The sequence below is a fragment of the Peromyscus eremicus genome, chromosome 9 (assembly GCF_949786415.1).
Source record: "Peromyscus eremicus chromosome 9, PerEre_H2_v1, whole genome shotgun sequence".
In the NCBI taxonomy this organism is placed as follows: domain Eukaryota; kingdom Metazoa; phylum Chordata; class Mammalia; order Rodentia; family Cricetidae; genus Peromyscus; species Peromyscus eremicus.
In genome coordinates, this window is record NC_081425.1 from 62736106 (window position 1) to 62761568 (window position 25463).

Genomic DNA, 25463 nt, shown 5'->3' on the forward strand with positions numbered 1-25463 from the left:
ACAGGATAGGCAGGCTGGCAGGCAGAGAGAATAGGAGGAGAAATCTGGGAAGAGAAGATAGAGGAGTGAAAAAAGAAGGGGCCAGGCATCCAGCCACACAGCCAGACATAGAATAAGAAGGAAAGTAAAGATATACAGAAACAGAGAAAGGTAAAAGCCTAGAGGCAAAAGGTAGGCAGGAAAATTTAAGAAAAACTGGGAAGAAACAAGCCAAGCCAAGGCCGGGCATTCATAAGAAAGAATAAGCTTCCATGTGATTATTGGGGAGCTGGTGGCGGGTCCCCCAAAGAGTAAAGAGAAAAAATGAAAAACAAAAAAACCAACAACAGCAATGAACACTTGCAAGTAAAGATGGAGGGGCTAAAGGGTGCACTGTGTCTCACCGGGCCACACCTCAGCTTCCAGGACAAGATGATTCTTCTTCTTTTGTTTTTGCTTTGTTTTGTTTGGTTTCAGTTTTTCTGTTAAATTTGGTTTTGATTGGGGGGCGGGGGGAGGTTGCAAAGGCAGAGGACAGATGCGAGGAGACAGGGAGCTAAGTGGGATCAGAATGCATAATGTGAAATCCACAAAGAATCAATAAAGTTTAAAAAAACAGAAGTTAAAATCTCTTAACTGTGTGTTCTGGTAATATCAAAATAAAGTACCATTTTTATCTTAAAAAAAAGAAGTTATTTTAAATTTCAACAGATAATCAAATGTCCTTTTAAAAAGCCTATTAACACTTGTATCTTATAAAGATTACTTGGATAAAGAATTAAAAGTATAGCCATAGGGACTCTTGCCTCAGGATATGATGAGCAGGGGTGAGGTGAATTTTTACTCTGCCATCTGTGTAACTAAAGATACAAGCAACACACAGTGAACAATAATTTTCAGACACTGGGCACAAGACAACTCAGCTTGGTACAAAGTAAGTTTTAACCAATGCTCCATCCAAAACATAGGAATCTGAACAACACAGCAACTGCCCTGGACAAAGAGTCAGTCGAGAACTAAAGAAAGTCAATGGGACTAGAAGTCACCCAATAAGCACAGGCAGGGGAGAGATGTAATGACAGTCCTGGAAATACGAAGAGTTCCCTGCACATTATGATCAGAGAGCTGACAAGCACCAGTCTGTGAGAAAACTCCCAAGTCCAGGAACAGCTGGAAGGGAGCAGCAAGGATCCCTAGGCCTCACAAGGCTGGTACTAGCCATGATTCCAACAGCGCATAGAAAGAAACTGCACACAGGAAATTGTCTCCATTCTGAGACCAAATTTTCACTAAAGATAGTATTGGTGCCTCCTAACAGAGCTGAACAATAAGCCTTGAAAAGATCAAATTCTTTCAAAGAGATTTGTGGTGATATTATGTCCCCCAATATATTGTGCACCCTAATAAACTTATCTGGGGTTAGAGAACAGAACAGCCACTAGATAGACATAGAGGCCAGAAAATGGTGGCACACACACCTTTAATCCTATCACTTGGGAGGCAGAGATTCATCCAGATATCTGTGAGTTCAAGGCCACACTGGAAACAGCCAGGCATGGTGACACACACCATTAATCCCAGGAAGTGATGGCAGGAAGCAAAAAGGTATATAAGGCATGAGGACCAGGAACTAGAGGCTTTTAAGCTTTTAGGCTTTTAGCAGCAGTTCAGCTGAGATCCATTCGGATGAGGACTCAGACGCTTCCAGTTTGAGGAAACAGGATCGGCTGAGGAGTTGGAGAGGTAAGGTTGGCTGTGGCTTGGTCTATTTCGCTGATCTTTCAGCTTTCACCCCAATATCTGGCTCTGGGTTGTTTTGTTTGTTTGTTTGTTTTAAATAAGACAGTTTAGCAATTCTTTACAGAGATTTAGGTGATTTTAGAGTGAAGCTAAAAATTTAGAGAAATTCTTAAAAATCTAACACACAACATAGAATATACAATATCTGGCATGTACTCAAAATAAATGGGACTAGTGGAAAGCCCTTGTCGCCTCAGAGCTGGGGAGGTGAAACAGGGAAATCTGAGGCTCCCTGACCAGCTAGCCTAGCTTACTAAGAGCCAGTGAGAACTCCTGTCCTGAGAGAAGACAGAGAAGGTGGGTGGTGAGAAGGGGGGTGGTGAGCAGGGCCTAAGGAAGGATAAGAGTTGTCCCCTGGCCTCTTCACACAAGAACATATGTGCTGGTGCACACAAACGGGCACATAGAAGCATACATACACACATACTCTTAACTAGGCTAGGTGGTTAGGGTTCAGGTGGAGCTCAGTAGTAGAGCCCTTGCCTAGCATGTGCCAAGCCCTTGGTTTGATTTGTAGTGCTCCAATAAAACAACAAACATATAGTGTATATGTACACACACACACACACACACACACACACACACACACACAAATATATGACAGAAATTATGTTAGTGAGAGAAATAGGGGCTATAAAAAGTGGTCCAAACCAAATTTCCAGACAATGAAGCAGATTCTGAACTGCATGAGGGACCTAAAGATACTACAAAAGGTGTTATCAAAATAAAACATGAGGAGAAGAATCATTTCCAACAAACCAATGAATAGTGCATACTTGAGCTATAGGAAAACCCCAGTCAGCCTACAGTATAAATATGGCATTTGAATCTCAAAAGCAGAAAAGTATGGGAAACACATAGCAATGCCTGAAGAAAAATAATGGACGCATGTTTAAAAAACTTTAATTATATTTATTTATTGTGTGTGGAGGTCCACAGGCAAACCCACTACTGTGTGTGTGTGAGGCAGAGGACAATTTGCAGGCATGAGTCTCTCCTTCCACCACGTGATTTCCAGAAACCAAACTCGAGCCAATAAGCCTTGTTGACAAGAGCCTTTACCTACTGAGCAGTCTTGTTGGTGATGTTCTCAAAGTTTCATGAAACTATAAACACACAAATCCAAGTACGAAAATCACCAAATGTGAGAAACAAGAAGAAAATAACACTGATATATACTACAATCAAATCACTTAAGGACATCTTTAACGTACTTTACGAAAGAACAGTCACATTACACTCAAAGAAACAAGTCAGAGCAAACATCCAAAACCCGGCCATGAAAGGGCCATGGAGATGATGTCAAAGAACTGAAAGGAAACCGCAGTCCATTTCTTTTCAGAAATGATGATGTGATAATCCCCAAGCCCAGAAGCAACAGAAATGGGAAAGGAGAGTCAGGAGTGGTGCACACCCTTCAATCCCAGCACTCGGAAGGCAGAGGCAGGCAGATCTCTTGGAGTTCTAGGCTAGCCTGGTCCAAATAGTGAGTTCCAGTACTGCCTGGGCTACACAAGAGACCCTATACCCAAAACAGACAAACAAACAAACAAACAAACAAACAGAGGTCCCTTCCAAAGGCAGAAAAAAAAAAACACGTAACAATTACAAGAAATCTGCACAAAACAATCCAAAACACCAGAAAGAATAAAACATATTTTTCCCTATTTGAAAAATACCTTTCAGGGCCAGCAAGACGGCTCAGCAGATAAAGGTGCTTGCTGTCAAACCGAATGACCTGAGTTTGATCTCTGGGACCCATATGATAAAATAAGAGAACCAGTTTCTGCAAGTTGTTTTTTAACTGGGCACACATGTCTGCTCCTTGACCAACATACACACATACCAAGCAAAACAAAACGAAAACATTTAAAAGATAATGTGCTTTGAAGGAAAAATCACACTCTGGAAGAAAATTAATAAAGCAATAAACAAGGCCTAGAGATAGAAAACAGGAGAACATGACTGGAGGCTAGCTATGCTATTAAACATGTAGACTCTGAAATGAAAAGCAGCCACTAAAGAAACAAACAAGAAACCCAACTAGATATAGCTAACACTCAAATGATTAAAGTGGAAGGGTATGATGAAAACTGCTAATATCAACCCAAAAGAAGGTATAAAAAAGGGGAAAGGAAACAAAGAAGAAAATGGATAAGAAAAAGGAAATAGTGAGCTGGTGAATTAAAACCTCACCTCTAATCAATAATCACATTACATGCAAATGTGCCAAACACCTGGATTAGGAATCAGGAATTAGGGCCCAGTGGTAGTGGCACATGCCTTTAATCCCAGCACTTGGGAGGCAGAGGTAGGCAGATCTCTGTGAGTTCCAGGCCTGTCTGGTCTACAGAGCAAGTTCCAGGACAAGGCTCTAAAGATACACAGAGAGACCTTGTCTCAAAAACAAAACAAAATAAAACAAAACAAAAAGAAAGAAAGAAAGAAAGAAACAAACAAACAAACAAAGAATGAATGAATCAGAAATTATGATCATTATGGTTTGGGCATGGTAGCATATGCCTTTAACCCCAGCACTTGCGAGGCAGAAGCAAGTGGATCTCTGTAAGTTCACGGCTAGCCTGGTCTCCATAGCAAGTTCAAGCCAGCTGGGACTGAAGAGTGAGACCCTGTCTCAAGAAAGAAAAAAGAAAAGAAAAGAAAAGAAAAGAAAAGAAAAGAAAAGAAAAGAAAAGAAAAGAAAAGAATGAAAGGAAGAAAGAAAGACCAGACCCAACTACATGCTGCCTACAAGAAATCCATTTCACTTTCTGTTAGGTTCCTGTCCTCACTCCTCGGGGTCTTGCGTTTTACGTCATCAGAGGGCACTGGAGACTACGGTGTGGTCATGCAGTCTTGCGTTTTACGTCATCAGAGGGCACAGGAGACTACGGTGTGGTCATGCAGTCTGAGCCTTAAAAAAGCTGGACTTGGCTTCATCCCCCCTCCTCTCTCCCCACTTTTCCCTCCTAATAAAGCTCTCTAACTCTGGTAGTCCTGGCTGTGGCTTGTGACTTTTCCGCCAGTAACCAGCGCCACAACCAGCATCGTTTACCTATCACTTTCAGGCAAGACTACTATTAAGGATAAAGACAATTACAAAAGGGTCAATCCATTAAGGTCACAAGCATTCTAAATATTTTTGTGCCTAATTGAAGAGCTTCAACACATGTTAAGAAAAAAATGGGAGAACTAAAAGAATGAAAATACAAATAAATCTACAGCTGTAGGAGTACAGAAGAAAAGCAAACACTGTACAGAAGCAAACACACATTCTTTCTGAATGTATGTGGGCTGATTACCAAGACAGATCATACTCCACAATACACAAAAAGCTTGAAGATATACTGGAACTTAAATAACACCTAGGTCATATTAACTTTCAAGTCAGTAAAAAATGTTTCTGAGAAACTCCAAATATTTGAGAAGTAAACACCGCACTACTAAAAAAAAATCCATAAGTTTTCAAAGAAATGGAGAAAAGTAAATTAGAACATATTTTAACTAAAGGAAAACAAACAAAATGACCAAATACGACAATCTGTGGCCTGCTGGTGTAAGTTAGAGACATGCTTCATATTTAACACAATAGGAAAAAGTTTGTGGGCTTCTAATGACCTTGGCTTCCAAATAGGGAATCTAGACAAGGATAAATTCATATGTGCACATGTACCACATATGGTGCATCACACACACACACACACACACACACACACACACACACACACACACGAAACAAAGAAACTAAACCAATGCAAGAACCAAAGAAATAATAAGGAACATATCTGTAGTCAAAAAATCTACATGTATCAATCAAATGAAAAATAGAAAATAAATGAAATAAAAATGGATTCTTTGAAAAAATTTGATAAAATTACAAATATCTGTGTCTAAGGAAAAAAGACTAAAGCATTAAATTATAAAACAACTAAGAGAGACTACAAGAAAATACTTATCTAGTCACTGGATGTGTACGATAATTATTTCAAGCTAGACACAATTGTTTGGAATCATCACCGCTTCCCCCCCTCCGCCATTCCGATGGTGTTATCATTTAACCTGTTCCCCTATCCTATGTGTGTCCTAAAAACAAGAAGCTAGATATAAAAAGTGTAGTAAAATTAAATGGTTTTGCCAAGACAATTTAATCAGTCCACCAAGGGTACATTTGACAGTAATGTTTCAAGATGTTTTTGACTGTCATAGATAGTATCTAGAGAGAAAAGGCCAGGGGTAGTGGTGATCATCTCCTATAATCAGAGAACATACATCCCCAACAAAAGATGATCCAGACAAAATGAGAAACCCTGGATTAACAGCTGACTCAGCTCAAGCTTAAACAGTGTCACGGAGTGAATTACTTTTCTGTATTCCTACCTCCTGAACGTTCTTCATTCATAGCTGTGCTCTCTCCACATGGAGCTGGTTTCCATAGAAACTTGGTCAATACCTCACAAGCTTCTTAATAACTATCAATCTCTAAAACAGGACCCTGGTCTTAACCATGGAACAACCTGGCTACCGGGTACACATGAGTGGTATGAGGTTGAGAATCCTAAGAGGTAACAAAAGCATACAATGAGAGGCTTCTATTATGTGGCCCTAAGGACTGAGAAAGAACGCCTTAAAGTCTTCTATCAGCTTCCTGCCAGGCATTAAGTGGAATACTGGGTAAGATTATATGCACCATGGTTTAACACTCATACAGCTGGGCACACTCACATTCCAGTCCACTCTGGCTGCCAAGCATCTGTTCCTATCCTTTCCCACATCTGGACTTTCAAGAACAGTCCTGTCTAACACTAGGCAGGTTTTTCAGATGAGATTAACAGTGTGCTCACCCTAACCTGTTGGCTGTCTATACCTAGATTACAAACTTAGCACCCTCCCCACACATTCAATGACAGGAATTAGGAGGTGTGGCCTTGTTGGAGGAAGTGTGTCACTGAGAGTGGGCTTTGAGGTTTCAAAAGTCAATGCCAAGCTCAGAGTCTCTCTGTTGCTGCTGCCTGCGGATCCAGATGTAAAACTCTCAGCTACCATGTCTGTCTGCACGCTGCCATGTTCCCTGCCATGAGGATAATGAACTAAACCTCTGAAACTGTAAGCCAGCCACAATTAAAAATGGTTTCCTTTATAAGAGTTGCTGTGATCATGATGTCTCTTCATAGCAATAGAACACTGACTAAGATACACATGAAAAAGCAAAGATATAGAAACATCAACGTAGATAGTCCACCCTACAAGGGAGGAAACGTGTTTCTTTTGACAGGCACTATTCTATTGGTGTTCCTGTCTGAGATCTTCCCTATCAAACCAGTAGGGAGGGGTGTGTGTGTGTGTGTGTGTGTGTGTGTGTGTGTGTGTGTGTGTGTGTTTATGTAGGCCTCTGAAACGTGTGTGTGTGTGTGTGTGTGTGTGTGTTTATGTAGGCCTCTGAAACTACTCCAAAGCTTTAGAGATACCTGCATTATGCTCTAATTATTCCCCAATAAATTAATCATAATGCAACAAGTTTGTATTCAAAACAAGTTATAGCAGAAATTACTATAGTACTTTACCTTCATAAAATACATGTACATGCATGTTTTACACTACGAGATATACTAAAGATGTGTTGGAGACCCTTGGTCAGAATTTTCTAAAACGAGTGAACACAACCTTTGTCTTTCAAAGCGGTATTTTTTTCAGAACTGTCTTTATAAAATTTAATTTTCAAAAAGATTTTCACTTTTAATTAGGTGCATGTGCAGGTCTGTATGGGGGTGTGTATACCTGAGTGCAGGTGTCGTGGAGATTAGAAGAGAGTGACAAGTCCCCTGGAGCTGGCTGTGAGCTATGGTGCTAGGGACCAAACTCTGGTTCTTTGGGAGAGTAGTATATGCTCTGAATTCCCAGGCCTCTCTCTAGCACCTTCCTACTGTCTTTTACACTGTCACTTTCTATTCATGTTTTATTTCAGTATTTTTCCAATCCTTAAACAGCAGAGCATAGATACAAACTATTATGGATTTACCTTCAGCTGATATGGAGCAGCACAGGATCTATTCTGCAATAGCCCTACACAAGAAAGGAGCCAAAGCAAAGAATCGGCTGTCTGCCTTTTCTTCTGGAAGACTGCTGGGCTGCCCATATGTGGAGATACCTCTAGCTTTTTTCTTTTCATTTTCATTGCAGGCAGAGTTAACTGTGTGGCCCTAGTAGTCGCTAGAGATATTCTATTTGGCTTTCATAAAATCAGAATATGGAGGAACTCCTAAAGGATGAATGCTTTGGGAATATCCCAAACTTACCTGTTCTGGTTTCTCTTGGTCCACTCCCCATCTGCTTTGGCTATTTTTGGGAAAGAGGAAGCTGAATAACAAATCAGGGAATATCCCTATTCTAATTGGTGGCATTTGTAGCTGAGAATTCATTCTTTTCCTCTCTTTCCAGGGTAACTCTGGCTTCCCGCTATGGTGGGACAAACAGACAGAGGCACGGCCTCGGAAGGTGCAGTAGATCTGGATAGGTATCTTCTTCAGCCAGTGGAGTGTGAGAAACGGAAACAGTGCGGGACTAAGCCACAGCGGCTACGGCTACGGAAGGGAAGAACAGAGAGTATACCAGCACACCCCTGCTGTCAAGAAGAGACCCTGCAGGAACAGGAAGTGTTCACTACCAAGTGCCAAGAGCAACGATGAGTGTTGGTCCACTTTTAATTGCTACAAGGCCACAGTATTAGAAGAAAGGGGGCCTTCAAAGAATCACTCAGAAAAACAAAATGGACTTGTTCTCTAAATTCCTAAAAAGACAAGCTCTCTCTATGTATCCCAGGCTGGCTTGAACTCGTAGAGCTATTTGCTCCTGCCTCAGCCTTCTGAGGGTTGGGATTACAGGTGTGTACCACCATGTCTGCCGTGTGTGTGTGTGTGTGTGTGTGTGTGTGTGTGTGTGTGTAACTTCTTTTTAGTGAGAAGGAAAGTGTGAATACAGACACCATTCAGGTGAGAGGAATTAAGTTAGGAAGCACATGTTGGCTTCTGTTTTTGTTTTTTCCTGAAAAATAGAATCCAGACCATGGAATAGAATGAACTTAGGTAAAGATATTCTTCTCAAAACCAGAAACAAAATGTACGAAAAAAAAAAAAAATACAATTCATGCTAAAATTAACAGGTACAATTCCAAACAATATCACAACACTAAATGAACACATGCTATGGTTTTCCATTAACTTCTCAATGTCAGAAATAACACAGCAGCATTATAACCAACAGAATGGGCTCAGTGCTATAACCACAGACCACAGTAACAATATTCATTAACCCCTTGTTGTTCCTAGATCCACTGTCTTCAGTTGTTAGGGTAAGAATACAAAATACTGAATCTGTAGATTGCTTTTGGTAAGATTGCCATTTTTACTATGTTAGTCCTGCCTATCCATGAGCATGGGAGATCTTTCCATTTTCTGACATCTTCTTCAATTTCTTTTTTCAGGGACTTAAAGTTCTTGCCATATAGGTCCTTCACTTGCTTGGTTAGTGTTACTCCAAGGTATTTTATGTCATTTGTGGCTATAGTAAAGGGTGATGTATCTCTGATTTCCTTCTCCGCTTCTTTGTCCATTGTATATAGGAGGGCTACTGATTTTTTTGAGTTGATCTTGCATCCTGCTATGTTGCTGAAGGTGTTTATAAGCTGTATCAGTTCCTTGGTGGAATCTTTGGGGTTGCTCAAGTATACTATCATGTCATCTGCAAATAGGGAAAGCTTGACTTCTTCCTTTCCAATTTGTATCCCCTTAATCTCCTTATGTTGTCTTATTGCTCTGGCTAGAACTTCAAGTACTATATTGAATAAGTATGAGGAGAGCGGACAGCCTTGCCTCGTTCCTGATTTTAGTGGAATTGCTTTGAGTTTCTCTCCATTTAATTTGATGTTGGCTGTTGGCTTGCTGTAAATTGCCTTTATTATGTTTAGGTATGTTCTCTGTATTCCTGATCGCTCCAAGACCTTTATCATGAAGGGGTGTTGGATTTTGTCAAATGCCTTTTCAGCATCTAGTGAGATGATCATGTGTTTTTTTTCCAACACAATTCTTCACAGACCTGGAAAGAATAATACTTAACTTCATATGGAAAAACAAAAAACCCAGGATAGCCAAAAGAATCCTGTACAATAACACAACCTCTGGAGGCATACGATCCCTGACTTCAAGCTGTACTATAGAGCTACAGTAAATAAAAACAGCTTGGTACTGGCATAAAAACCGACATGTGGACCAATGGAATCGAATTGAAGACCCTGACATTAATCCGCACACCTATGAACATATAATTTTTGACAAAGAAGCCAAAAGTGCACAATGGAAAAAAGAAAGCATCTTCAACAAATGGTGCTGGCAAAACTGGATATCAACATGTAGAAGGCTGCAAATAGATCCATATCTATCACCGTGCACAAAACTTAAGTCCAAGTGGATCAAGGACCTCAACATAAATCCAGCTACTCTGAACCTGCTAGAAGAGAAAGTAGGAAGTAGTCTTGAACGCATTGGCATAGGAGACCACTTCCTAAATAGAATACCAGTAGCACAGACACTGAGAGAAACAATCAATCAATGGGACCTCTTGAAACTGAGAAGCTTTTGTAGAGCAAAGGACATGGTCAACAAAGCAAAGCGATAGCCTACAGAATGGGAAAAGATCTTCACCAACCCCGCATCTGACAGAGGACTGATATCCAGAATATATAAGGAACTCAAGAAATTAGACATCAAAATGTCCAACAGTCCAATTAAGAAATGGGCTATATTAAGAAGAGCCTGTGGGAGGCATTGATATCACAAACTGAGATTTGATCTCCATTTCAGATCCTCTGCCATAGCTTATGGAGTTTGAGTACTTCCTAGGGCTTTTAATTTGGTTTAAAGCTACATATCTCAGTGATACATTACATTCTAAGTCTGCCAAAGGACATATGGGGCACAAGCTTATTTATTTCTTACTCTTTTTCTGACTGTGGTTAATAAGGAACAACTCTAATTGAGGATAGCTCTTTGATCCCTTGTAGCATATTGGTTTGAGGTAGTTTATTATAGCTGTTAAAAAGAAGCTGTAAAGACACAGATCCTAATAAAACATCTTATTTGGTTAAACATTAGGGCAGTTCTTCACTGGCTGTTAATATTTGTTTTCCCCATAAAGTTATTCTTGGATCTCAGATTTCACAGGATATAGCCAATTTAATAAAATAAAAATCTAATTATGAAAAAAAAAAAGAAATGGGCTATAGAACTAAACAGAGAATTCTCAACAGAGGAAACTCAAATGGCTGAAAGACATTTAAGGAATTGTTCAACATCCCTAACCATCAAGGAAATGCAAATCAAAACAACTCTGAGATACCACCTTACGCCTGTCAGAATGGCTAAGATAAAAAACACTGAAGACACCTTATGCTGGAGAGGATGTGGAGCTAGGGGAACTCTCCTCCACTGCTGGTGGGAATGCAAGCTTGTACAACCACTTTGGAAATCAATATGGTGCTTTCTTAGAAAATTGGGAATCCATCTCCCCCAAGATCCAGCTGTACCACTCTTGGGCATATACCCAAGGAATGCTCAACCACACCACAAGAGCACTTGTTCAGCTATGTTCATATCAGCATTGTTTGTAATAGCCAGAACATGGAAACAACCTAGATGCCCTTCAACTGAAGAATGGATAAACAAAATGTGGTACATATACACAATGGAATACTACTCAGCAGAGAAAAACAATGACATCATGAGGTTTGCAGACAAATGGATGGATCTAGAAAAAATCATCCTGAGTGAGGTAACCCAGACTCAGAAAGACAAACATGGTATGTACTCACTCATAGCAGGATACTAGATGTGGAACAAGGATGACTGGACTGCTACTCACATCACCAGGGAGGCTACCTGGAAAACAGGACCCCAAGAAAGACACGGGGATCGCCCAATGACAGAGAAATGTAATGAGATCTACATGAACAGCCTTGACATGAGTGGGGGTAGTGAAGGGCGAGGGTCGAGGGAAAGAGAGCTTGGGGGAGCGGGAGATCCCAGCTGGATCAACAACAGAGAGGGAGAACAAGGAATAGGAGACCATGGTAAATGAAGACCATATGAGAATAGGAAGAAACAAAGTGCTAGAGAGGCCCACAGAAATCCACAAAGATACCCCCACAACAGACTGCTGGCAATGGTCGAGAGACAGCCCGAACTGACCTACTCTGGTGATGGGATGGCCAAACACCCTAATTGTCGTGCTAGAAACCTCATCCAACTACTGAGGGATCTGGATGCAGAGATCCATGACTAGGCCCCGGGTGGATCTCTGGGAGTCCAATTAGGGAGAATGAGGAGGGTTTATATGAGCGAGAATTGTTGAGACCAAGGTTGGATAAAGCACAGGGACAAATAGCCAAATGAACGGAAACACACGAAATATCAACCAATGGCTGAGGGGTCACCAACTGGATCAGGCCCTCTGAGTGGGTGAGAGACAGTTGATTGCCTGATCTGTTTGGAAGGCATCCAGGCCTTGGGACCGGGTCCTGTGCTCATTGCATGAGTCGGCTGTTTGAAACCTGGGACCTATGCAGGGTCGCTTGGCTCGGCCTGGGAGGAGGGGACTGGACCTACCTGGACTGAGTCCACCAGGTTGATCTCGGTCTGCGGGGAAGGGTTTGCCCTGGAGGAGATGGGAATGGGGGGCGGGCTGGGGGGAAGGTGAGGGGGGTGGGAGGGGGGAGAACAAGGGAATCCGTGGCTGATATGTAGAACTGAATTGTATTGCAAAATAAAAATTAAAAAAAAAAGAATACAAAATATATTTTAAAAAGAGTATGAGGGCAGGTCAAAACTATAAAATACCCTTTAATAAAAGAACAAAGAGGCTGGAGAAGAGACGGCTCCATGGTTAAGAGCATTCCCTGCTTTTCCTGAGAACCCACCTTTGGGGCTCAGCATGGCTTACAAAGCCTGCAACTCTAGTTCTGGGGGATCCAACCTCCTCTTCTGGCCTTGACCTCCATGGGCACCTATATTCGTGCATGCACATACCCATACTTACACATAATTAGAAACAAATCTTTTTTTTTTTTTTTTTTTTTTTTTTTTTGGTTTTTCGAGACAGGGTTTCTCTGTGTAGCTTTGCGCCTTTTCCTGGAACTCACTTGGTAGCCCAGGCTGGCCTCGAACTCACAGAGATCCGCCTGGCTCTGCCTCCGGAGTGCTGGGATTAAAGGCGTGCGCCACCACCGCCCGGCTAGAAACAAATCTTAAAAATAAATAAAAGAATAAGTCTCCACACTGCAGAGAACATACCTTTTCTTTTTATAAATACTCTATAAATACTTTTTATAATACTCTAATTTTCTAAGTTCTTACAAACTTTCACTTTTCTAAAATTTCACTGACCTACAATATTCTTTTTACTGGACAATCATATCAATACTGTAATAAATCTAGTGCTCTAAAGCAAGACCAAAAATAGGATCTAAAAAAAAAAATACAGGGGAAAAAAACACAAAAAACCAAAACAACAGGAAAAAGAGGAGGCTGAATAAAAGGGCAGAAAACCTTGAGTTAGAATTCAGTTGAAAATGTCAAGGCTCAAAGTGTCTCCTCCAAAGAAGTTAAGAACTTGTGAGCAATGGGAATACCTTAGATAGCGTTCTGTTTTCCATGTGAACAAAGCCACAAATAAACACAGTATTTGAAAGAAAACATATGCAGAGTTCACTCAACAGCAAACCCTGTATGAAATGAGAACAACAATCATAGTGGACTTCACTGCCATTAGTACGTGGCATTGGTCTCAAAGTAGTTTCTCACCAGGAATGGCGGGTAAGAACTGCTGAACTAGACCCCAGCCCTTCCTAACATCACAAAGCACGTTTACCACCGCTCATTTGCTTTTTGAAACACAATCTCCCTGAGTAGTCCAGGCTAGACTGGAACTCATTTCCAGTCTTCCTGCCTTGATTTCCCAAATGCTAGGATTACCTGCAGGAACTACTACACACAACTTCTTTTCGTAACTAGTAATCACAGGAAATGCTTTTTCTAACTGTAATCAGAATGACATCTTGTTCCACAACTCAAACACAAAATAAAATTTTTCTAGTTAATTGATTCAAAAAATGTCTTTTGCATTTTAATTCTGAAATATATGGTTCTAAAGAACTCTACTCAGTTTGACAACCCCCTCTACTGTTTACAAATGCCCTGCTCTCTTTTCTATTACATTCCAATTACCCAGAAGTACCAGCTACTCTCTGTCCCACAGACCTTTTCCTTAGTTATACACACATACATGCTTGTTTGAATTCCTAAGGAGACAAGGCTTTAAAACCAAACACACCGCTTTATAACTAATTTTTATTTCTTTAGAGAAGATCTTGGATTTCTTCACACACTAGATTTGCTAGATCTTCATTCTTTTTAAAGAGCAGTGTTAACTGCTGAATCTCAACTATTTCTTTAAAATGAGATATTTCGGTTTGTTTTCCTAATTTATAATATACTCACTTATAATTGGAACATAAGTTAGGACTTATGTTCAAGTTATAAGAAATGATCATCTAAGAGAAACCAACATTTTCTTACAGTTGATGTGGGCTCCTGAAAGCTGATAATCATATAGAAAAAAACCAAACTATCCACTATTTCCAATATAATCTTATCAAGAATTCTGAAAACTTACACATGGAACTGATTCTCAAATTCACAGGCCTTCTGAAATGCACTGCAGACCAGTGTGAACTGAGAACTGAATCTCACTAATTCTCCACTATTGTTCGATCACATTGAACTCTTTTCCGGTGTTTTTGGAAGCCTACTATGGCACAGTGGTCTCTTTAGAGTCCCAAAGAAGTCTGTGACAAAGGACGGTTCAGAGAGGCGTACCCACTCTGGGGAGAAGGTGGAAGTCAGAGAGGCAGAGCAACCCCTACCACATGTTAGCTTCCTGATCAGTCCCCAGGACAGAAGGACAAGAATTGGAAATATATTAGTTTTGCTTCTTGATTTTTCTGTTGCCATTGTTCCTTCCTTCTTCTCCCCCCCCCCCCAACTTTCCCCCTTTCTTAGTGTCAGGAATCAAATTTGGGGCTTCACACATGTTAAGTAACTGCTCTACCACTGAGTTACATCTCCAGCCCCTCAAATTCAAAATATGTGCACACACATATATGCATCTGCATATGTGCATGCCCATGCAGCCATATGTATATTGCATGCACACATAATTTTATGCAGATGAAATGCTAACAGGAAATATAACAAATTTTTAATGGTATTTTTCTTTGAGTGTTAAGATTATGAATTACTTTTTTCTTTATGTTTTGATATGCTAACCAAATTCTCTATCATAGCATTCATAAGTAGAAAAATACATTTCTAAAAATAGGAGCTAAGTGTCTCTATAAATAGCCACTTAAAAAAATATGGACTCTGCTGGGCACAGTGGCTCATGCTTGTAAATCTAGCACCTGGCACAGGGAGACAGGAAGACTGTGCCAAGTTCAAAGCCAGCCTGAGCTACACAAGTAGACTCTGTTTCAAAAAAACAGGAAAAAACGTGGGCTCTTACAAACTAAACCCTCTGCACTGTTGTTTGGTTACTTTTCTCGTCAATAGGACAAAATATTTTACATAAAAGCCACTTAAGGAGGGAAGGATTTACCTGGTTCCTGGTTTGAGGAAATCCAATCAACCCTTCACAGCAGGAGAGGCTGGTGACAGGACAGAGGCTCACATGGCTGGTCAGAGCTCCGAGAGAAATGCTGCTAGCACTCAGCTGGCTTTCTCCTTTCCTTTTTCTTCAGTCCAGGACACCAAGTCATGGGCTGGTCTCCCTGTTCTGTCCAACTTCTCTGGCAATGCCCTCAACATACAGAGGCGATTCTAAATGTAGCCGAGTTGACAATGAAGATTAACCATCACAGCCATGGTATCTTATGTATGCATTGTATTTAGTGAGGCTGAAGATTTGGGTTTCTATTACAAGGGTCCTGCTGGAGCTAAAAGCTGATGTCAATGACCCTAGGACATACGCTGTGTGAAGGCAGCTCTGTCTGTTTTGTTTACTGCTCCATTCTCAATATCTAGAATAGTGATCGACACATAGTAAGCACAAGCAAATATTTAAAATGTTCCATTTGAAAAAAACTGTTACATTTGTGCGTGTGTGTGCGTCTGTGTGTGTGCGTGTGTGTGTGTGTGTGTGTGTGTGTGTGTGTGTGTGTGCGTGCCACGGCAGGCAGGTGAAGATCAGGGACTGCTCTCTCCTTCTACCATGTGGGTTCTGGGGACTGAACTCAGGTTGTCAGGCTTGGTGACTTCTCCTGAAAAACATTGGAGTGCTCAAGTTCATTCTTAAGTACTTGAGTTCATTCTTAAGTACTCGACTTTAGGACTCACTTCCTCATAATAAAGAGAATGTATGCTAAACCTTATCTTCTAGGAAAGTCGTGTTTTTACGCCATTGTCTTGCTACTCATGGATGAGCAGAGGTATCTAATCTGGATCACAGGGAGAGCAGAACATGTTATTCCTTCTACAGGCTTCAGAACAAACACAGAGCAACAGCCTGGTTCCAAGGAGAAGAATTTGATCTCCTCCCTGAGCAAACCTCTTCCATCCTGCACCATGACCCACAATAAAAAAGTACACCTCACTCAAATCCCAACAGCAAACTAGTGTGCATGAATTAAAGTACAAGTCCCAAAGAACACTTCATGGATTATATCTGATACACTCATTTATTGTTGATTTTATTCAATTTCATATTATTAAGATATGACTTATGAACTACCATGCTGAATCTACAAGGTTGGGCAACCAAGGATCCCTTAGCTTGGCTATAAGGGCAATATCAAATTTATAGAAAACATACTGATTCAGATCCAGATGCTCCTAAGCATATAAGGATGATCACCATGACCTTTTTCTGGACTCAGATAAAACCACAGAAAGTTTGAAGAGGCTGTGTATTAGTCAGGGTTTTCTAGAGTAGTAGTAGAGTAGTAGAATGAATCTCTCTTTCTCTCTCCATATATAGTATGTAATTATATATTTATCTCCATATATAGTATATAATTATATACAATGTGATGTGTATACAGTATATATAAGACATAATATATGTGTGTATTATATATAATAGATATAAATGAGATTTATTAAAATGACTTACAGGCTGTGGTCTAGCTAATCCAACAATGGCTGGCTATGAAAGGAAAGTTGAAGAATCCAGAAGTTGCTCAGTCTAAGAGGCTGGATGCCTCAGTTGGTCTGCAGCAGACACTAGAATTCCCAAAGAAGCAGGCTCTAATGTTAGCGAAGGGAGGATTTGCTAGCAAGGGGAGAACAAGCAGGCAAAGAACAAAAGCTTCCTTCTTCCATGTCCTTATATATGCTTCCAGCAGAAGGTGTGGCCCAGATAAAAGGTGTCTCTTCCCACCTCAAGATCTGGATAAAAGGCATGTATCTCCCCATCTCAAAGGTCAGGACTAGAAGTGGATCCACCTACTTTAAACCAAGAAAAAAAAAACAAAACCCAAAGGTATGCCCTCCATGTCTAGATTCTAGTTAATTCCAGGGTTAGTCAAGCTGACAAGAATAGGCATTACAGGCTGTAAGCACTAACCACTCCCAGCAGGTGATGTAGCATATATTTAGGGCCATAGACTTTATTCAGAAAGGAAGCCCAGTATACAATATGTACAGAGACTAAGTCACTGCAGAGACAGCTGTTCTAAAGTCTTACACAAAAAGGGTCAACCTAGTGTGGAGCTGGGTACAGATGACAGAAGCGTGGTGCCCTCGCCAAGGACTGAGGAGGCCGAGACTCTCATGACTGAAGATTCCAATCATTATCATCCCACAGGGTACATGAGTACAACTGATGCTGGGGAATAAACTCACTGACTTGCTGGCCAGCACTAGGGCCATAAACCCCTAGTCCTGGATGTTCTGAGCAAAGATGGTAGATTGTCTGTCTGTCTCTAATCACTTGTAATTTTGTTTTGTTTCGTTTTTTGTTTTTTCAAGACAGAATTTTTCTGTGTAGCCTTGGTTATCCTGGGACTTGCTCTGTAGACCAGGCTGGCCTCGAACTCACAGAGATCCACTTGCCTCTGCCTCTCAAGTACTTGGATTAAAACCTATGGTGACATTTTATTTGTACTGAAATGTAATTTTATTTGTATGTTAATAAATAAAGTTGCCTGGGGGTCAGAGCTAATAACAAGCCATAGCAAGAGCCAGGTGGTGGTGGTGTATACCTTTAATCCCGATCACATGACAGGCAGATCTCTGGGTGTTCACACACAACCAGCATGGAGACACACGCCTTTAATCTCAATACCAACCATAGAAGACTTGGAGGTCTGTATAGACAGGCAGTGACGAGGAGGTCATGTGGTTGGGTTTACAACCGATGAGAAAGCAGAACAGAAAGTCAATAAAAAGACAGATACACAGGAAGTAGGTCTCTTGCTGAGGGGAAGGACAGCAGTGGCAAGAAGGGTAAGAAGGCGGTTTTAAGTCTCAGCTCTTAGCTACTGCTCTGACCTCTTGAGCTTTTAACTCAGCATTTAGCTCTGTGTTTCTTATTTAATAAGACTGTTACATCTACAAAAACTCAGCTGTGAGCTCTCAATTTTGACAACAAATAGTGTGGTTTAAAAACTCTCAAAAAGGATATTTGGTATGGTTGATGTATCTTTAATCCCAGCACTTGGGAGACAAACACAGGCAGATTTCTGTAAGTTCAAGCCCAGCCTGGTCTACATTTAGAGTTCCGGGGGGCAGCCAGACTACATAATATGACCCTGTTTCATTAAATCTAAAACAAAACACCTCTCTAAGATGCATTACTGTCTGCCCCAAGTTTGGAACTTAAAGAAGCCATTTAAACTACCAGTAGCAAGGGCACTGACTGGCAAGTCCTCTTTTAGGTAAGGGGAGAAATTCTTCATTTTACACTCACTTTCCAAAAAGGGTTAGATCTCACAATCAGAGTGCACCCTCTTGCCAAATGGGCAGTAGTAGCCAATGGTGATTTTCCAAAGGAAACCAAAAATTTATACTTATACAGTTAATCAATATCTATGAGCCACATCATTTTACTCTGATTACAACAAAAAGGTGGATACTGGCTAGTCACTAGGAAGCTACACAAATAATGACATATTATTATATCCTTCTAATGTGACCCTTAAAACAATACCAGCATTAAAACTTGTAAGAAAAATGCCAACTTATTTACAAAGGAAAACACTACAGACCTCTGAAGAGAAATCTGAAAAGATGGAAAAGCATGGAATAATGTATTTCAAGCCTGAAATAATGTCAATGAACACTGTTATATCTAGCAAAGTTATATTAAAATCAAATAAGAGAAACATTTTAAGACAAACACAAACTAAATCAATTCATAACCAGCAAGTCAGTACTGCAGAAGATACAGAGAGAAACCCTGAACACAAAGGGGAAAGAAAGTGTCACTCAGGAGAGCAGAGCATGAAACTTCAGAGAGAAACAGATGAACAATGGTAACACCAACAGAAAAAGGGCACACCAACAAACTTACCACCCACATTACGTCAAATGGGGAAAACTGATCACTCCCCCCATCAAGAATGAAATAGATGTCCACTCGGTCCACTCTTATTCTAAAGCAGACCAGTAAGGCCGAGAGAAAACTGATACAAACAGACAAAAAAGAAGTCAAACTGGGCTGGGTGGTGGAGGCACTCGGGAGGCAGCTCTTTGAATCATTCTTTTCCAGGAATGTTAGCACACACTGAGCTGCCTCATCAGCTACTGCCTACTTACATAAGCCTGGGAGGAGACGCCTCTTTGCATTCTGTACTATGTGCACCCCTTAAGTTCAAGGTGGCATGAATCTTCAAAACATAGTTTTCTTGAAACTTTACAGGTCTCTTAGGAGTTTCACTTTTTTGTTGTTGTTGTTGTTGTTTGGTTTTTCGAGACAGGGTTTCTCCGTGTAGTTTTGGAGCCTTTCCTGGAACTCACTCTATAGACCAGGCTGGCCTCGAACTCACAGAGATCTGCCTGCCTCTGCCTCCCGAGTGCTGGGATTAAAGGTGTGTTCAACCACCGCCCAGCCACTTTTTTCTTTAATATCAATCTTCAAATTGTGTTGAAATGGTTGAAATGAGGGTCATTTCCCTAATATTCTTGGAAGTCCTATTATCTACTAAATGAATTCACTGATGACACTATTAGCTAGTATTAGACAGTAGGGCTCAAAGGAAACTCAGGGGATTCTGAAAATACATCTGACTGGATGGTCCTCTGGGTCAGCACCTTTCTTAAGTATCAACAAAGAATTTTACAACCAAACTCTCACTCAGCTTATCCTCAGAACTGGTTTTCCGGACAGTAACTTGGACTGAAAGTAGCTTCTCCCTACAACACCTCTGTTGGAGATGGAACCCAGAAACTTAGGCATTCTGGGGTAGCACTCTACTGCTATGCTAAATTTCTTAAATTTTACATCATTTCCCGAGTGATAGTCTTCATGTTTACTGATCCTTTTGTTTGTTTCTGAGTCTGATCTAACTGATGTAGTCCTGGATGTCCCAGTTCTCACTAGGTAGACCAGGCTGGCCTTCAGCTTGCAGCCGTCCCTTTGCTTCTGCCTTCTGAGTGCTGGCTTACAGGCATTCACCACCCTCCCTACCAGTCCTTTCTCTACACACTTCTCTCCCATCTTACGGTAAGAAGCAAGAATAAACTAGGCAATACCTTCAACTCTCTGGGTGGTAAGTTGCTTCTCCACATTACCCAGTTACTACACACCTTTTCTGGTTTGCACAGAACTATGGTGACCATGCTATAATGAGCCTCTTTCCTTAGTTTCTAATGAGACTCCCCCGAGTTTCCTTTGAGCACTAATTGGCGACCTCATCAAAGAACATGAGTCTACAGTTTCCTTAAAACCAGAGCTTCATGCTTTTACTCAAAAAAGTTAAAATAAAAACAAAAGTAAATAAAACAGGGCTACGGTTGGGGACGTGGCTCAGGGATAAAGAACTCGCACAATACAAGTGAGGTTCTAGGATCTATCTTCACCACAGGAAAGAGAAAGGGAGGGGAAGGTCAAGGAATAGAGAGGGTAAGAGGGGAAGGAGGGTTGGGGAAGGGAAGACAGAAGAAGGGGGGAGGGTACATACAACCTTTGTCTCTACAGCTTCCAATATACTTTTGAACCTAGGATAGTTGATAGTATTGATCTGAATCAACACCAGTCTCCCATAAGGAGAATGTATCAAACACTATATCGACATGAATTCCTTTTCATTTGTTTGGTGCTGTGGGACTAAAGGCAGCAGCTCACATGTGGCAAACACTTGCTCTACAATGAACCCTACCCTCAGTCCTAACATGCATTCTTCCCCGGCATCTCACCATTTATTCTTTAAGTGGTCCTGATGGTTGACTCTAGGGCATCATACATGCTGACAATCTATCATTCTATCACTATGCCTCACTCTCAGCCCTAGCAACATTTCTTAACATGAAAACATCAAGGACATTTATAACAGAGGAATTACTATAACTAAACCTCAGTGTCAACAGGTGACTTCAAAAGAGGCACTTAGCCACATGAAATGACCAGTGGTAAAATATAAGCAAAAATGTTAAGCAAACACCATCATTCAATAAATATATAAGTTATAGCACCTACCTACAATCAAATCAATGACATTTTCATGTGAGCAACACAGTGATTTCATTTCAAAGCACATAGATACTTGAGAATTAATTTTAACTAAGAACCTTGATTAATTCTAAGAAAATTGCATCTTGTATGGTCAAGTCAGTAAGCAATCATTAAATTATTTTTAAGAGACATATTTTTTCTACTTGAAAATTCACTTCTATAAACTCAGGAAGAGTAACATACAATCTCCCAGCCTGTTAACACCAAACTGGTTTTTATTTGAGTATTTCTTACCTCTTTAAAGATACAGATGTCTAAGTTTCACATAATTATATGAATATTATAAAACTTACACAGTAGTCCCACTAACCATGTAAACCACTAGATATATCATTTATATAGCAATTTAGAAAAAGTATCATTTTGACAGCACATCTCTAACCAGTAGCAATTTTCTCCTAATCTGTTTCCCTTTCATTTTGGCTTTGTTAACACTATTTGTACAAAAACTGTTTTATGAACCCTAAAATTCTCCTCAGGCTTTTGTTTTTACTATTTACTGAAAAGCTAAGAAGCTATTAGTTATCCACAAAGTTGATAAATACCCTATTAGCTTAATTAGCTAAAAACCAGAAAGAAGACTTTTTTCTACATACAAATGCAAGGATAAACAAATAGTGGTGTATCTATAAACGGTATCTTACTCAGCAATGAAAGGAAGAATAAGCTGATGTTTATTACAGTATGGATGAATCTCAAAGTAAGTAAGTAAAAGAAGCAACTGGAGCACTTGAACCAGTGTGGTGGCACATGCCTATCCTCCCTGCACTCAGGAGACAGAAATCAGCTCAAATTTGAGGTCAGTCTGAGCTCCATAGCACCAGGCCAGTCTCCTGTCTTCTGTCTTCCCTTTCCCAACACTCCCTTTCCCTTTCCCTCTCTACTCCTCGACCTTCCCCTCCCTTTCTCTTTCCCATGGTGAAGATAGATCCTAGACCTCGCTTGTGCTGTGCAAGTTCTTTATCGCTGTCTCAAAACAAAACCCCTAGACAAATACCTGGGTGTTCAGTGGTAGAGTGTGTGCTTAGCGAATGTTAAGTCTGGAGGTCATTCCTTGCATCAAAAGAATGAATGAATGATGTGTGGATGAGTAAAAAAATGTTGCTTTCTTCTAAATTGCTGTTTTTCTCCTCCCTTCTTGTTTGCAAAGAAACATTTGAAATAAGTCTTTACCTTTTGTTAATAGAGTGCATGGCCTGGAACACTAAAATTCCAATCCATATCTACTAACGTACATGGCACTGAAGGTTAATACAATACTTTAGCTTGTCTGTCACTGTCTCCTCCTCCAAGGTTCAAACGTATATTGGCTTGACTCCCTTGCCTTCCTTCCCTCTCTTCTTTGCTCACAATTCCTTCTTTTACTCCACATGGCCCTTCCAGGACCATTTCCCTTCTTCTACTGTAACACATAGGATGCTGTTTTCCTGTGGGTTGTGGCCTACTAGACTCTGTGTTTGGCATCCTGAAGCATCACAGTGTAACAATGCACACAGCAATCCCTGGGCTCATTAAATCTGAGGAATTTTGTCTTTCATTAGTTCTGGTAAATGCCAATGTTTAGAATGGATGTTCTCATACCTGGTCCATGTTTTTAATACTTCTTTTTTTTTTTTTTTTTTTTTTTTTTCAGACAAGATTCTCATTATATGATTCAGACCAGCCTGGAATTTACTCTCTGGAACTCTAATCACCATGTCACAATCTCTTCTATTTTTCATGAGGTTGTGAACAGCTTCTAACTACCTTAATATGCTAAGCTAATCCACCACTTATTTTTTAACTTGTTACAATTTTCATTTCTGATGCAATTGATTCCTGTTTAAATATGCCTGGTCACATTCATAGTCTTTCACTTTATAAAAATACTTACATACTGGATATTTCTAACAGCTGAAATCTTAAAGATTATAGTTTTTTGGTGTTTCTACTGAGTCCTGATCACAGTACCTTGATTTTCACCCTTATATTTTGTGATTTCCTTTAAAAAAAAAATAAGTATTTGTTAGAGCCTTAACTATAATCATCCTATGGTAGCATATGTTCCTCCACAGAGAATCTAAGAGTATTACAGAACTATATCCACGTTTGATGAAACTTCTCCATTTGTAGAGTTTTAGAACTATGAAAATATTACAAATCAAAGCTCTAAAGTTCCAGAAAGGGAAAGCTTATAACCAGGGATTATTAGCAGAGCTCTTACCTACACTTAGATTTAAAGCCTCTGCAGAGGGCCTCTGACCATCCTTCCTACTTTACTGTAGGACACAACAAGGTTTTTTCTCTAGGACCCAGCCATCATGTACAGAAGATTTACGTCAACAGAAAGGTGCTGAAGGAAAACGCTGTTGTAGGTGTTACAGCAGAAGAGGGGTAATGGTCCTGAAAGGGCCATGTGGAGTAAAAGCAATTGTGAGCAAAGAAAACGGGTTAGACAAGTGAGTGAAGCCAAAACTGGGAGGAGGAGACAATACCAAACAAGGTTAGGCTAACGTATTGTACTAAGTGTAGTGCCAATCCCTACCCAACTACTCCAACAGGCGGCTGAATTTAAGTGCCTTTTCACCAAGGAAGCCAGTGGGAATATGAAGGGCCGGCTTGGGGAGGGGAACTCAGATCTCTGTAATCTCCACCAGCACCTGAACCCAACTCCAGGAAAGAAAACTCATTTCAGTCCATCCCTTGTCTTCTACAAAAGGATGTGGAAAAGCCTTTGCTGGTGTGAGAATACTCTCTCTGTTGGCACTTTGAGGATGTCCTCAAAGTATTCAGCAACTTAACACCCATTTACCTAATACAATACACTTGTTTTGGTCCTACCTCCAAAGGTTTTTATTTTCTTACACATTCATCCATTTGTTTTAAAGGGCATTTTGCTTGTTTGGTATAAGGGGGAGGTCTAATTCTTGTCTACACACTACTGCAAATAGAATTATTATTTCAAAACTGTTTTGTAAAATTTCAGGTTGGGTTAGTATATTTATTATTGCTAAACTTTTAATGTTCAATATAGTTAGCAAATTGTCAAGAGAAATGATAATCCAGATCTTGGACTATTATTATCTCACCTTAGAAAGCTTGTGTCTTCTGCAAATCTGTTCCAATGCTTGCAGCTTTCAGTCACTGGTCAGCACAGTTCTAACAACCAGAAAAGGCTCAGAATTAATTCTGTAAACCGTATAGAAAAGATTTTACAACACATCTAACACTGTTTCCCACACTTTTCATTATAGAGAGTTACAAATTACATTCTCTAGCATAATCAAATACAGGCAAAACTAAAAAATCCCTACCCAACTAATCCAATAGACAGCTAAATTTAAAAAGTGCCTTATTGCCGGGCGGTGGTGGAGCATGCCTTTAATCCCAGCATTCGGGAGGCAGAGCCAGGCAGATCTCTGTGAGTTCGAGGCCGGCCTGGGCTACCAAATGAGTTCCAGGAAAGGCGCAAAGCTACACAGTGAAACCCTGTCTTGAAGCCCCCCCCCCCAAAAAAAAGTGCCTTATCATCAAAGAAGCCAGTGGGAATATGAAGGGCCAGCTTGGGGAGGGGAACTCAGATCTCTGTAATCTCCACCATCACTTGAACAAAACACCAGGAAAGAAAACTCATTTCAGCCCATCCCTTGTCTTCTACAAAAGGATGTGGAAAGCCTTTGCTAGTGTAAGGATATTTTCCTCTCATCAGTCGGGCAAATGTTAGCTCTGTTATTTCACAGAAAAACAAAAACACAACTTTGAAACATCATAAAGAACATCTGGGTTTTTGCTTTTGACAACATCATTAAAAACTGTACATGCTAGAGTTCTTTTCTTTTTTAATGTTAATATTTGTGTGTGGGTGGGGGAGGTATGTATATGGAGGTCAGAGGACAACTATGAAGTTGGTTCTCTCTTTCCATGTTTTTGTGGGT

At 40.4% G+C, this 25463-nt stretch overlaps 1 protein-coding gene across 1 annotated transcript in view; it reads right to left on the bottom strand.

Moving 5' to 3' along the window:
• Cab39l (calcium binding protein 39 like) overlaps window positions 1-25463 on the bottom strand; it is a 120865-nt gene that overhangs the window by 76406 nt on the left and 18996 nt on the right. The window contains exon 4 of the mRNA XM_059273552.1: window positions 24618-24687. The gene's annotated coding sequence lies outside the window, so the exon portion shown is untranslated. The remainder of the gene's footprint in view (window positions 1-24617; window positions 24688-25463) is intronic.